This window comes from Myodes glareolus, chromosome 7 (genome assembly GCF_982192425.1).
Source record: "Myodes glareolus chromosome 7, mMyoGla1.1, whole genome shotgun sequence".
Classification (NCBI taxonomy): domain Eukaryota; kingdom Metazoa; phylum Chordata; class Mammalia; order Rodentia; family Cricetidae; genus Myodes; species Myodes glareolus.
In genome coordinates, this window is record NC_142032.1 from 83,432,519 (window position 1) to 83,446,619 (window position 14,101).

The 14,101-nt window shown below is 46.6% G+C and overlaps 1 protein-coding gene across 4 annotated transcripts in view; it reads right to left on the reverse strand.

Moving 5' to 3' along the window:
- The window catches only part of Eef2k (eukaryotic elongation factor 2 kinase), a 58,529-nt gene that overhangs the window by 28,164 nt on the left and 16,264 nt on the right, over positions 1–14,101 (reverse strand). The window lies entirely within an intron of this gene.

The following is a 14,101-nucleotide window of genomic DNA, read 5'->3' on the forward strand; positions in this document are numbered from 1 at the left end:
GGGATCTCTTGCCCTCTTCCTGCTTCTTCAGGCACTGAAGCCTGTGTGTGTGTACATGTGTGCACGCACATACACACGTACGCGTACACACACACAAAGTTTTTTGAGCCAGGAAGTGATGGTGCAGGCCTTTAATCCCAGCACTTGGGAGGCAGAGGCAGGCAGGTTTCTGTGAGTTCGAGGCCAGCATGGTCTACAGAGCGAGTTTCAGGACAGGCTCAAAGGGAAAAAAAAGATAGTTTTCTTTAAAAAAAAATATATGAGTGTTGGGTAGGCTGACTTCTGTGAGTTTGGGGTCAGCCAGAACTACACAGTGAGACTCTGTCTCAAAAAAATTAAAAATAAAACATGATATTGGGCTGGGAGTATAGCTCAGTGATAGAGTGCTTGCCTAGTATACCCAAGGCCCTAGGTCTGGCGCCCAGAAATGCTCCTTTCTCCCATTTAAACAAGTTTAAGCATTTTTTAGTGAGTGCCTGCCAGGACACTGACTTCCTAATGCAGCACCACTGCAAACACTTTGTGCACAAGGCAATCTGCTAAAGAGCTATAATGGGGGGGAACCAACAACAAAGCCCTCATTCCTTAACTTCACCCAGCAGCTCCTGCATCCAGGAACCAACCCCACAGAAAGAGAACTAAGGTCACTCTCACACTAATTCAAGATCCATCCCACCATCTGGCAAAAACGAACCCAACCTAAGCACGAAGGCAAGGACTGCTTAAACACATTCTTATCTTCATAGCTAAGGAAGCTAGGCATTGCGGTACAACCTGGAGTCCCAGTCTTGGGAAGCTGAGGCAGGTAGATTACCAAGAGTTTGAGGTCAGCCTGGGTTACATAGAAAGTGCCAGGGTGGACAGGAATACAAAGATCTGGCTCAAAGCAAGAAGAATGAGAAGGAGGAGGAGGAGAAGAAGGAGAAGGAGGAGAAGGAGAAGAAGGAGGAGGAAGAAGAGGAGGAGGAGGAAGAATAAGAGAAGGGAAGGAAGAGGAAGGAAGGTTGCTAAATGGCTTTGTGGTATGTGCTTTGGTCTGAGTCCCTCAAGTCTCATGTGTTGGAAACTCAACCCCTGGACTCCCATGCGGATGGTATTCAGAGATGGGATTCTTGGGAGCTGATTAGGAGCAGAGGAGGCCAGGGAGATGGAGCCCCCTCCCAGCCCCATGATGGCACTGGTGGTGTTACGAGACGAGAACAGGGTTGATACAGTCACTGTATCACATCACATGATGCCCTCTGCCATGCTATGACTCAGCCGACTGAGGCTCTCACCAGATGCCCAGAAGATACCAGACAGTGCTCTTGGACTACACAGGATCCGTTCTTACAAACTAAATAAGCTTCTATTTAATAAGAATTTTTCAGTTAATTATTTGTCATTGTGCCCCTCCCCCCCCCACCTTTCTCCTTTTGAGTCAGGGTTTCACAGTATAGTCCTGGCCGTTCTAGAATTCACTATGCAGATTAGGCTGGCCTCAAACTCACAAAGATCCTCCCTAGTGCTGCGATTAGAGGTGTGTGCCAAGACACCCATCCAGCAACTATTCTTTACAAACTATCCATTCTTGTTTGTGTTGTCACAGCAAAAGAAAACAGACCGACTCAGCAGCTTCCCATTTTAGCTGTCTTCAGTCTGTTGTATGCTTTGAAGAGACCAAAGCAGAAACTTCCCTGCCCTTTCCGAACCAATATCCTTAGCCCACGGCACTCTGAATCTTCACTACCCTTTTGCTTTCTTCCTAAGAAACTCAAATCTTTGCCCCAGAGGAACTTAAATCTTTGCTCCAGAATCACCAAGTTTCAAACTCCCTTCCAGACCTGTAGATCTTCCCCTGTGGGGAAGATAATTAATTGGTAGGGGACTGTGCATCATCTGGGTGAGACAGGCTAAGAGTAGTTCTGGATCAGGGAAGGGGCAGTCGAGGGACAGCAATTTCAGATCACCTCTATACCACCAGTGTCCTTCAGTGCCCCAGCCAACCTTGGAAAAAGTCCAGCTTCCCAGGCTCAGCAGAGCTGCCCAGTGCCCACCCTCCTAGCATGGACCCCTCACTGGGACCCTGTTAAAAATAGAAGTCACCAGGGAAAGGAGCTAAGACCCCCCCTCCCCCGCCTCTTACACACACTCAAAGAGACAGAGACAGAAAGAACAAGCCTGAGCTCCCTTGCAGGAGGCTTTCCAATCTCTGCAAAGCCCGTATTTTTTTTTCTTCCAGTATGGAAGCTAATTCATGATTAGTGACCCTACCAGGCCAATACAGAAAAGACCCCAGCAGCCACTGCCCGTGCATGACTTCAGGGAGTTCTGTTCCATGCACTTTAACAAATATGGTTGGAATCACACACATTACATCCTTTTGGGGGAGCAGATCCCTGGGACTTCATGCTTTAGTGGCCCTAACCATGCTCCAAAAGGATCATCTGCTTCCCATGAAAACCACGCACACTGAAGAATTCTGAACGAGAAAGTGGAGTCCTCCCAACAGCCCTTCCTGGGCTGATGCTTGCTGCAGACAAGGAGCAAGTTTTCCCTGCCTGTTAAAAGATGTGCCTCAGGAGCGGCACGCCTTGCTTCTCTTCTGAATCCTACTTTCTGCACGCAACACTCGGTCTTCGACAGCCCTCTGGCTTGTGTGTACAGACCACATCCTTCCCAGGGCCGTGGGATAGAGAACTGTGTAGGTATACCCTACTCATGTGCCCCCAGGAGATCATACTTGGATGCCTTCCAGTCCCTCCCAGAACACACAGTGCTGACTCTAGTATTTTTGTCTCTACAACTCTGCATACTGTGCACAATCTCAGGAGGAGAAATTTTTGCTTCTTTTTTTCAATGTAATTGCTGGACCAGATTTAAAGTCTAGGGGCCTGGGAAAAAGGTCAGTGTGGCAGAGTGCTCGGCCCTGGGTTCAGTTCTTAGCAGTGATACAAAAAAATATCAGAAACTGACCCAGAATGTTCTTGTAAGTTATACTCCAAGCAGCAGTAAATATGTCATTCACGTTTTAGTGGGAGATTATGTCAAGGAAGTATAGAATTTACACATTTGCAACAGTACAGAGTAATAAACTATGTGAGTTTATTACTACAGAACTGGCTTGTGCTCATCTTTCCCCCTCTTATGAATGACTCCCCGGCAGATATGGACGTCCAGAATAGCTTCGGAATCTCAATCCCTGTACTTCAAAAGGCACATCACTGTCTTATACTCCAGCCGCTGGGAATGGCTCATCTGTCTGTCTGGGGAGGTGGAGGCTGCCGGTCCTTCTGCGCATGTCTGTACCTGTGGAGACACGGTTCTCTGGCTGTGTCTGTCTCGAAGGATGACCCCACTACTGCCTAGTACCAGCGACAAGGGCTATCCCTCTGTGTGTAGGAGGTCATGAATTATCAACAGAGGTCATCTGGCTAGACTCAGGAGCTCCAGCCAAAACCACAGTTAAAGAGTTGGGGCTGTAGAAAATCGGTACACTGCTTGCCTAGCACACCGAGGTCCCGAGTTCCATCCCCAATACCACTAAGAACGAAAACAAACAGCAGACAAGGAAGAAAGTACTTTATAGGTGAGGGAATGGCATGGGGGCAGGGGGACAAAAATCACCTTTTCCAAACTCAGGAGTCACTCCACACCTTACCAGCTGCAGATGGCTTTAACGCAACTGGCTTGTTTCTAAGACAGGGTCTTGCTACGTAAAGCTGGCCCCAAGCTGATTACCCTACTGCCTCAGCTTCTCATGGGCTGGGATTATAGTTGCTGACCACCATACAGAGCTGCAACTGGCTTTCCCTTTTTAAAGCACAGTATAAAAACTCTAATACTGGGCTGGGGTGATCGCTCAGCAGGAGCCGCTACTGCCAATTCTGACAACCTGAGTTCGATCCCTGGGACCCACCTGGTACAAGGAGAGAAAGAGCTCCCTCACGTTGGCAAACTGTCTTCTCACCTCCACATAAATGCTAGGTACACACAAAATAAGTAAATAAAAATTAAGTTTAAAAAAAGCCTGCTGGGTGGTGATGGCACAGGCCAGCCTGGTCCACAGAGCGATTTCCAGGGTGGCTGTGGCTACACAGAGAAACCCTGTTTGGAAAACCAAAACAAAAAAGAAACCTTGTCTTGAAAAACCAAACCAAACAAACAAATGAATGTGATCTATCACTAACATCTGGGCCCTTAATCCTGGTCCCATCACTGCTGGCTTTGTGGAATTCACACTTTCGTTGACAAATGAGAATAAAGGTTTTGGGGACTGGTTCCCAGTGTTTTTCGTGGTCTCTGCACACAGGACAGATGCTCCCACCAGAAAGTAGCTCTTTGAGATGGCAATGCACATCAGAGGTGACTCCATTGGAGCTCACTGTCACTGTTGTGATATTTTACCATTAGGTCGGAAAACTACCTACATATGTCTTACAATGAGAACATACTCTAGGACTGCATGTGTGTGTGTGTGTTGCTGGAGATTGAACTTAGGGTCTCATGCAAGCTAGGCAAGTATTCTACCAATGAACTATAGTCTCAGCTCTGAAAGTGTAAACCAAAGTCAGCAAACCAAAATCACCATTGTAAATGAGTCTTTGTTGATACTGCTAGGGCCTCACACATGCTGGCACATGTTCTACCACTGAGTGACACTCCCAGCAGTCAGAAGATTCTTAAATCTCTACCAGCTCAATAGTCTCCAGTTCAAATGATTTTAAATCTCCGCTGCTGAGTAGGTGAGCTGATTCTGCTGGTTTGTCTTAAATGAGAGGAAAGAACCAGGATCCATGGCAGACAAACTGAGCTCCAGCTCCTTAGCAGGAGTCTACTGAGTTCAAAGGCAGCTAGCGGCATGGCAAGTCCTCGGCTCTGAGAGGCCCAGAGATTAAGAGCACTGAGTGCTCTTCCCGAGGTCTTGGGCTCGATTCTCAGCACCCACATTGGTAGCTCACAACCGTCTGTGTGACTCCAGTTCCAAGGGGATCCAATGTTCTTTTTAGACTTCTGCAGGCACGGCATGCATATGGTACAGATGTACAATAGACAAAACACTCATACACATAAAGAACATAAATCTTTTTTTAAAAGAGGGGGACAGAATAGATGGCTCAATGGGTGAAGGTACTTGACACCAAGCCTGACAATGTAGGTTCAATCTTTGGGACCCACACTGTAGAAGGGGAAAACGGATTCCCACAAACTATCCTCTGGCCTCCACACGCGTGTGACGACAGAACACCCAAGCCCACACACAGAGAGCACGCCCAAGCCCACACACATACACACAGAGCATGCCCAACCCCACACAGAGCAAAGCTAAAAAGGGAATAGAGAGAGGGTTGATTCTTCTAAGTCAAAGAATACAAAATAAAATAAATAAACAGAATCTCAACAATATGAACACATTTCCTGGAAGATGCAGGGGGTAACACTAGAAAAAATGTAAAGTGTCTTTGAGGCCCTTGGTACAAGTGATAACGGTGTTAAGTTTTTGTTCTTGTTTTGGTTTGGTTTTTGAGACAGAATCTCATGTAATCCAGGCTAAGCTCAAACTTGTTATAGTCCAGGATGACCTTAAACTTCTGACCATCTCATCTCTACCTCCCCAAGTGCTGGGATTATTACCACACTGGGTTAATGCTGGGCTTGAAGCCAGGACTTCACAGCTGCTAGGCAAGTACTCTGCCTTCTGAGCTGCAGCTACAGCCCTTGTTTTAACATTATTATTATTTCCATGATCGCAGCAATTATAGCCTTTTATGAAGCATCCAGGGACCAAACGAGCCCTCCTTCAACGACCAACTGTTCCATTACAAATGTTTTGTCTCTCTGTTGTTCTGGAGAGTCCAAGAAATACAATTTTGAGTCAGTCCAGGCTTTCCTTCCTGGAGAAAACAGAGGTTTCATACCAGACTTCATGGGAAAACACAAAAAGCAGGAAGAAGTGAAGGATCACAGCCAAACACGGATGGGAGGAGACCCACAGTGCTGTGTGGCTGCCTCACACCCTGCCACACACACTCAGCAGCTTTCTATGTTCATCCGTGGACTCCAGCACTCCATATAGTTACGAAATACCAGAGACCATCAAAGCAACACACAAATCCCAAGAAACCAAAGCAACTACAATATTAAAGCACATCCATGTGACAGGCCACCACAGAGCAGAAAGGGGACTCTTTCTTCTTCTAGTACCGGGGATTGAACCTGGGGCTTCCTGTGTGCTAGGGAAGCATTCTGCCACTGAACTATATATCCCTAGCCTTCTCTCTGTGTGTGCTCGCCCAAGCCTGCCAATAGGAGTGTGATTCCCGGGACCCATGTGGTAGAAGAGAAGAAATGAGTCAAGTTATTCTCTGACCTCACACACGTGCCACAGAGTATGTGCCCACCCCCTACAGTAGATACATACACACACACATATATACACATACACAAACATATATAAACAAATATGCATGTTTATATACAAACAATGTTTAAAAAGTAAAATAATTGAAAGAGGTAGCAGATGCCTTTAATTCCATCGCTCAAAAGGCTGTGAGTTCAAGGACAGCTTGGTTTACATAGCAAGCTCATGGCCAGTCAATGCTACATAGAGAGGCTCTGTCTCAAGATAAAGCAATCAATCAAACCAAAACTCCATAAGAAAATTCTGTTTGCAGAAGTAGCTACAACTGTAACTTTGGGGGTTCAAAGCCCTGGTTAGGAAGAAAGGTAAAGATGGGGATAATAAAAATCCAGGCGGCAGCATTCGCTGGGGTGACATAACACCAGGGTAACAACACCGGGCCTCTTGGGAGCCTCTGCCCACACTGCATTCTACTGGCGTCTCACGGAAATTTGGGAGGACAGAGAGGTAAGTGGGAGAGGTCCAGGTTCAGAGAACAGGAAAACTTTGGATATGTGGAAAGGAAGCTTTGCCCTGGCTGGCAAAAGGAGCTAAACTCAGCCACTACGAGACCTTCCCAGGCCACTCCTAAGAATGGATCTATGCACACAAAGCGTCTATGGGACAACGAGATGGCTCGGAGAGGGGGGGGTAGAGGCATTTGCCATCCACCTTGATGACCCGAGTTTGATCTTAGGATCCCCCCTTCCACCAATTCCCGCAAGCTGTCCTGACTTCTATATGCATAGTGTGATACACAAATAAACAAAAACGTCTTCAGTCTAGAAAAGGCAAACGCACGGAGACAGAGAGTAGATTAGTGGTCCCGAGGGCTGGGTAGAGCAGAGATGGAAGCGGTGCCTTTCGACAAAGCTATAGAGGTGGCTGCGTAATTTTATGATTATACTGAAAGACACTATATTTAAATGGGTAAGCTGTATGGTATGCGGGTTATATTTTCATAAAATTGCTAGGAAAAAAAATGAAAATAAGAGAAAGTAGGGGAGGGGGAAGCCCTTGTCAATCAACACCCTTGCACACTGCACCAAACCATTTCAGCACATTCCTCGGTAAGTGTGAGCCCCTGCAGTAGGGTTACAACCTCTTAAATCCTCCTGTGGGCCACAACCCCATGTCACCAGACAACTTCCCTTCCTATGCCAGCAGGACTCTTTTTCAACTGGCCAACAGGCTTTCATCTTGCAGGAGACCAAAGCGTCTTAGGTATCCTTCTTTTTATTATTTTAAGATGCTAGAGACTGAACCCAGGTTGGCAGGCTCGCTAGGAAAACACTCTAGCCACTGAGCCACTGATCAAGCCAGACCAGGCCCGTAAATCTTGCTTTCTGACTGCATTCTCAAAGCGCGCGCACGCGCACGCGCGCGCGCACACACACACACACACACACACACAAAACAGTTAACTGCCTCTGGCTTACTTCCTATGGTCATGGGTCTGAAGCCTGAGGTGCCAGGGTGGAGCCTCACAGGCTCAGGAGGCAGGGACACGTCTCCACTCAGTGAGTCATCACACCTTGGCTCTCCAGTCTCATTCTGGAGTGACTAGTTTTTTTGTTTTTTAAACCAAGCTGTTAGAACATTAACAGCACGACCAGCACTTCCGCAACTGGAGATGGGATGTGGGAAGCCAGGTACCCCATATAGCAGGGCAGTTTGTTGGTGCAATCAGCCATTACCACAAGATTTGAAATTCCAGGTTCTGCCCAAGCCACTCCATTGCTAGTTAGTCCATTCTCGGGCAAGTGTATCCCCGCGCAGGCAAGCCATATATGTACAGGGAAACACTGTCCTCCAATGAGATTAAATTCAGCCTTTAAAGACAACAAACAAACAAATGAAAGATCGTATGCACAAGGCCCTGGGCTTGACCACAAAGAATGAAAAAAAAAACCCACAAAATATAGTGAGATCCAAATTACAGTCATTAACAGCACCACTCTGAGATAGGATCTCCAGGGAGGGAACATAGTCCTGTCGCTTCGCAGGAACACGACTTCAATTTACCATCTGGCAAACTGCCCACTGTCTGGGGCTATCGGGATCACTGTGTACACCGTACTGAGTAAGCCACGTACGGCAGAGCCTGCCCAGACCACAGCCAAGCCACGGAAGCTAGAGTTCATGTCAGCTCCCAAGGGCATAAGGGATGATGGATAAGGGTGGAAACCAGCTTGTAGCGTCTCCACAAAAACTAAAGAAAGAAAATCAGGGCGTGTGAACATACTCTGGCCTAAGCAACAGACCTTTCTGGAGAGTGTGCTCTGTGCTGAGACGGGAGAAGGGGGGGGCGCACATTTTCACTTGTCTACAGTTGAGATTTGTTTTATCTGGACATACATTAAGCACTTATTATACATATTATAAAGATTTATTTTTTGAATTTATATATGTAGGAGCTGCAGAGACAGGCTCAGCGGTTAAGATCACTGGCTGCACTTGCAATGGACCCATGTTTGATTCCCAGCATGCACATGGTAGCTCAAAACTAGCTCGAAGCCGGGCAATGGTGGCGCACACCTTTAATCCCAGCACTCGGGAGGCAGAGGCAGGCGGATTTCTGTGAGTTCGAGGCCAGCCTGGTCTACAAGGGCTAGTTCCAGGACAGGCTCCAGACAGGACAGCTACCCTGTCTTGAAAAACAAAACAAACAAAACTAAAACTAGCTTGAGTTTTAGGGGAGCCAACACCCTCTTCTATCCTCTGGGTGTGCCAGGCACAGAAGTGACGTACAGACATATGTGCAGGTAAGACACTCATACATATGAAATTAAAAAAATAAAGTTTATATATGTGAGTCTGCTATATATATACAATACATTTGCATATATTTATATAGCTTGTGAACATATTTACATATATATTAAAGGCTGCATTATGTATGCTATTTGCAGTTAGGGAGAAGAAATTCATCAACAATGTTCTCAAAGGGCTGGGGTTGTTGCTCAACTGCCCTGGAATCTATATAGGTCTTTGGGTTCCAATCCTGAGCAAGAAAAACCAGTCCTTCCAAAAGGGCTGAGCAGGGCTGGTGAGATGGCTAAGTGAGCAAGGTTGTGCTTTGCATGCAAGCAAAATAATTCCTGGACCTCAGAGGCGGAAGGAGAGAACCCACTGCGGGAAAGTTGTCCTCTGATCTCCATGCCAGTGCCAGGACACACACACACACACAGACACACACACACACACAGACACACACACACACACACACAATACATGAACAAATAAGTAAATGTAAAACTAAGAATAAATAAAATTTATAATGGGGGAAGGGAGAGGAAAATGTAGAAGGGCCCAGGGTGGTGGCACACGCTTGCGGTTCTAGCACTAGGGAGATGGAAAGATCAGGAGTTCGAGGTCATTCACTGCAGAGTTAGTTTGAGGCCAGCCTGAGCTATAAACCCAATCAAGCCTGGGTGATGGCAATGCATACCTTGAATCCCAGCACTCAGGAGGCAGAGACAGGCAGATCTCTGAGTTCAAGGCCAGCCTGGTCTACAGAGTGAGTCCCAGGGCAGCTAGGGCCACAAAGAGAAACCCTGTCTCCAAAAAAGCAACAGAAACAAAAGCTCAAACCGAGGTGGGGAGGAATGGCAGACGAGATTACCTGGAAGGCGATGGTAGGGAGAGGGGGCATAACTATGACCAAAATTACTGATATGCATGAAATTTTCAAAGAATGAAAAGTTCAAAACCAAACCAACCAAACCAAAAACTGTACAACTGTCCAAAGTGTAAGAAAAGAACAGTCACCCCATCTGATCCTGTCCTAAAACGATCCCTGATGGTGACACTCTTCCTCAATCAATCCACCTCAAAACCTCTCTCCCTGTCATGTGTTTCAACACTTTACTGAGGCCCTTTCTCACAAAGGGCAAACTTTCTCTGAGCGGAAGGCTGGTATCTACTGAGACCCTTCTCAGTGATTCTGCCCAATTCCTTGGGAAAAACGGTGCCGGCAGAACCTGACATTTCACAATACATACTCAGAACTGCTGGGGCCTGTTTTTTGGAGGAAGGCCAAATGGCCATTTTGGTTCAACAACTCAGGTTACCATGTCAACAATAAATTTATATATATATATATATATATATATATATATATATATATATATATATATATATAATGTGCCAAAGGAAATTAGGTTGGAAACTAACCTACAGTCTTTTCTCTGGACCCACTCCTGTGGCCACAGCCTAGCAGAGCCTGCTTTCAATGAGGTCCGACGGTGAGCAATGAAGACTTGAACCACCTCATGCCTGGTTCAATATTTTACCAACTGCTTCTTATTTATATGTAAGTTAAAGGAATGGTGGGGGTCATCGATAGCCCCCAGCCTGCAGTGAGGAGCTGGCTCCTGGGGTGACGCTGAACAGTGACAGGTACATGAGGAGTCTGCTCGGAGCCCAAGGGAATACCGAGGGAGCCCCCACAGAGTTTAGACTGGCGGTTTCCTTGAGTAAGGCCTCAACGGGAAGAAGCTTTAGGCAGAGGCATATGAAGGGAGGCTGCCTATGCCAGGAGCTGCTCCCAGCTCCTCTCCCAGGGTTCTGAGCTCAGTGTTTGGAGATTTGTACTTGAGGGGGGTAATGTGACCTGGTGACACTGCATTTGGGGACGGAGGCCAGAACTCAGCTGAAGAGTGTGCTTCCTAAGCCAAGCTAGCGGCTCTGTCCTGGAGGGAGGGAAGATAATTCAGGGAGAGATGCTGTGCTTTCAGATTATCTAAACAATGAACTCCAAAGAATTAAAACTTCCCAGGAATCCCATGCTGGGAAAAGGGAAAGGTTAAGTTCCAGGTGCCAGCCGGGGGAGGGGCTGCTTCCCAGGAAGAGAGTTCACACAGCTCTGACATCAGAGACACAGTGGCCCAGTGATGGGAGGGGTGACCCTTGACCTGACCAGGACTGCAGTTATGCCTACCTCTAGCCTTCTGCCTAGCCTCACGTGTCAGTGCCCCAGAGGCAGACTTCGGGGCCACCGGACCTCTAATTTGTTCCTCTGTACTGTGTGGCTGCACCGAGTGACTATTTTTCCTTGGCATTTTGTTATTACTTTTCTCTCTAACTGGTGTATTAAGAATGGACTGTGGCTTAGCCTAACCTGTCAAGCTCATGAGACAGTGTGTGGTGTGGGAGATGAAACCCAGGACCGTACCATACTAGGAAAGCATTCTTCCTTTGAGCCATATCCCCAGGCCCTGGAATAGTTATAGACATTGGTTTTTTTTTTTTGTTTTTTTTTTTTAATTACCCAGCAACATCTCTCATTTTAGTGTAAAAATGTCTCTGTTAGAATCACGACGTGCCATTTAAAGAGATCTCTGAATGTGCTCTGGAGCTGTTTGTATACTGAGTCCTTCCAGCTGTCTCTGGAGATGGAAGCTGGGAAAAGAGGGAGCTCGGGGTATTGGGAGTATGCTCCACAGCTGCCTCTCCATGGCAAGCAAGATAAACTGGAACCTGCCCTTCAGGGTCCCCACAGACCCAGAGGAGACTGAGTTATTTCTGGAGTTAGGTGATGGAGAACAAGATAAGGTAGAACTCTAGCCTGGGAAGGAAAAAATAACAACCTAACCCAGTGACTGCAATAACTAAAATTACTAATTTTCTCAGACAAATTCTGAAGGCATGGAGGACGGCTTTAATATTAAATCTCAATATAGCAACAGGTATTTTGTTTATAATGCTAAGTCACTGTCTGTAAAGACCAAATTAAACAAGGATAACAGCACTGTGTTTTAACTTTCCCTCCACGCTATTAGACAAAGCCCAATAACGCTCACCTTCCTCCCTCTCCTTTACAACTGCACCGCCAGGGTGTGCAGAGCCCCTAAGACAAACGCTCTCTTCCTCAGCCAAACCCTAAGGTAATGACTTTCTGAGCAAAACAAATAAAGAACTACGTTTGACATCACAAATCTCCTCACCTAGCCGAGTGTGGTAGCGTATGCCTTTAATGCCAGCAATCAGGAGGCAGAGTCAGGTGGATCTCTGAGTTAGAGGCCAGCCTGGTGTCCATCCAGAGTGAGTTCAAGGACAGCCAGGGCTACAGAGAAAAACCTGTCTCAAAAAAAAAAACAAAAAAAGAAAAAAACAAAAAAAAAACCAAAACCAAAAAACAAACAAAAATAATAAAAAATAAAAAACAAATCCCCTCACCTAAATACACACATGTAACACATTATTAAAGTACTTTTTAAAAACTAGAAATATACAGATTTTGAGGTAGTCTAGAAAGACAGGGAAACTATGGGACATGGGAAGGGAAAGGAGCCCTCACTCAGGAGTTAGGTTAAAATAAAGTCACTCAGGCAGGTTGGTAGTGGCTCACACCTTTAATCCCGTCACCACCCAGCCTCCATAGATAGTTTGTAGTAAGTAACAATGTCCCAGGCTTAGGCCTGAATGCAGAGAACCTTGACTAGTGCCTCCATTTTTCCCCCAACCATCACCTAAAGATCCCCAATAAAACTTTGTTTACAATGATGCCCATCTTCTGTACCCCTGTGAGACATTTCTACGTTATCAACTGTAATCCTGCAGGTACCCCTCAGGGAACACCCAGGAACCTCACATTTCTCAGCAACCAACCCTTCAAACCTCACCAAAATCTACACAAAACAAACAAACAAAAAACCAAAAGCAGGAGCCAAGCAGCTGATGCCTGCAGCAGGGTGTGCACCCCATCTGTCCATATGGTCTGTTCTAAGAAGCACGCCTACACACATGCTCTCAGTGGTGTCTTGTCTGTCCTTCTGAGCACCTCTCTTTCTCTCAACCCTTCTGCTGAAGCCTACGTTCAGTTCTCTCGACTGGGTCTGGAGATAGGGCTCAGAGACAAAGTGTAGGAGGGTGAGAGCTGGACCCCCGGCACTCACGTCAAAGACCATGCAGGCATGGCCGCCACCTGTAATCCCAGAACTCAGGATCCTCAGGGCCACCGGGCTAGCCAGAAATCAGCAGACTCCATAAAGAGACCCTGCCTCAATAGACAAAGTGGCCAGTGATGGAGGAAGACATCAACTTCTGGTTTCCACACACTACACACACATACAATCACACACATGTGCTGGGCAGTGGTGACACATGCCTTTAATTCCAGCACACCGAAGGCAGAGACAGGTGGATCTCTGTGAGTTCAAAGCCAGCCTGGTCTACAGAGTGAGTTCCAGGACATCTAGGGCTGTTACACAGAGAAACCCTGTCTCGAAAAAACCAAAACAAACAAACAAAAAAAAATCACACACATGTATACCACACATATATATGCAAAACAAAACAAAAAACCCTTTATTAAACCCTAACTTAGCTGGCATGGTGGGGGCACACACCTTTAATCCCAACACAGGAAAGACAGAGGTGGTCTGAGATCTGTGAGTTTGAGGCCAGCCTGGTCTACACAGTAAATTCTAGACCAGCCAGAGCTACACGGTGAGACCCTCTCTAAAGACAAGGAAACAAACGACCCTGCTTCATGAACTGGTTAGTCCTGGCATTCCGCTCTGCGTTGAAGCCATGACTCATGAGCTAAGGTCCTTAAGGACTAGGGGATTGCTGAGACCGCGAGTGACAGTGAAAATGTCTGTACCTTCAATCACTGACAACATCCAAGGCAGAGAATAAATGTAGGGGAGGGGCATTAATTACTGCAAAGGATTTTTGTGAGTGGTGGTGCTGGGAACGGAACCTAGGGCCCTGGAC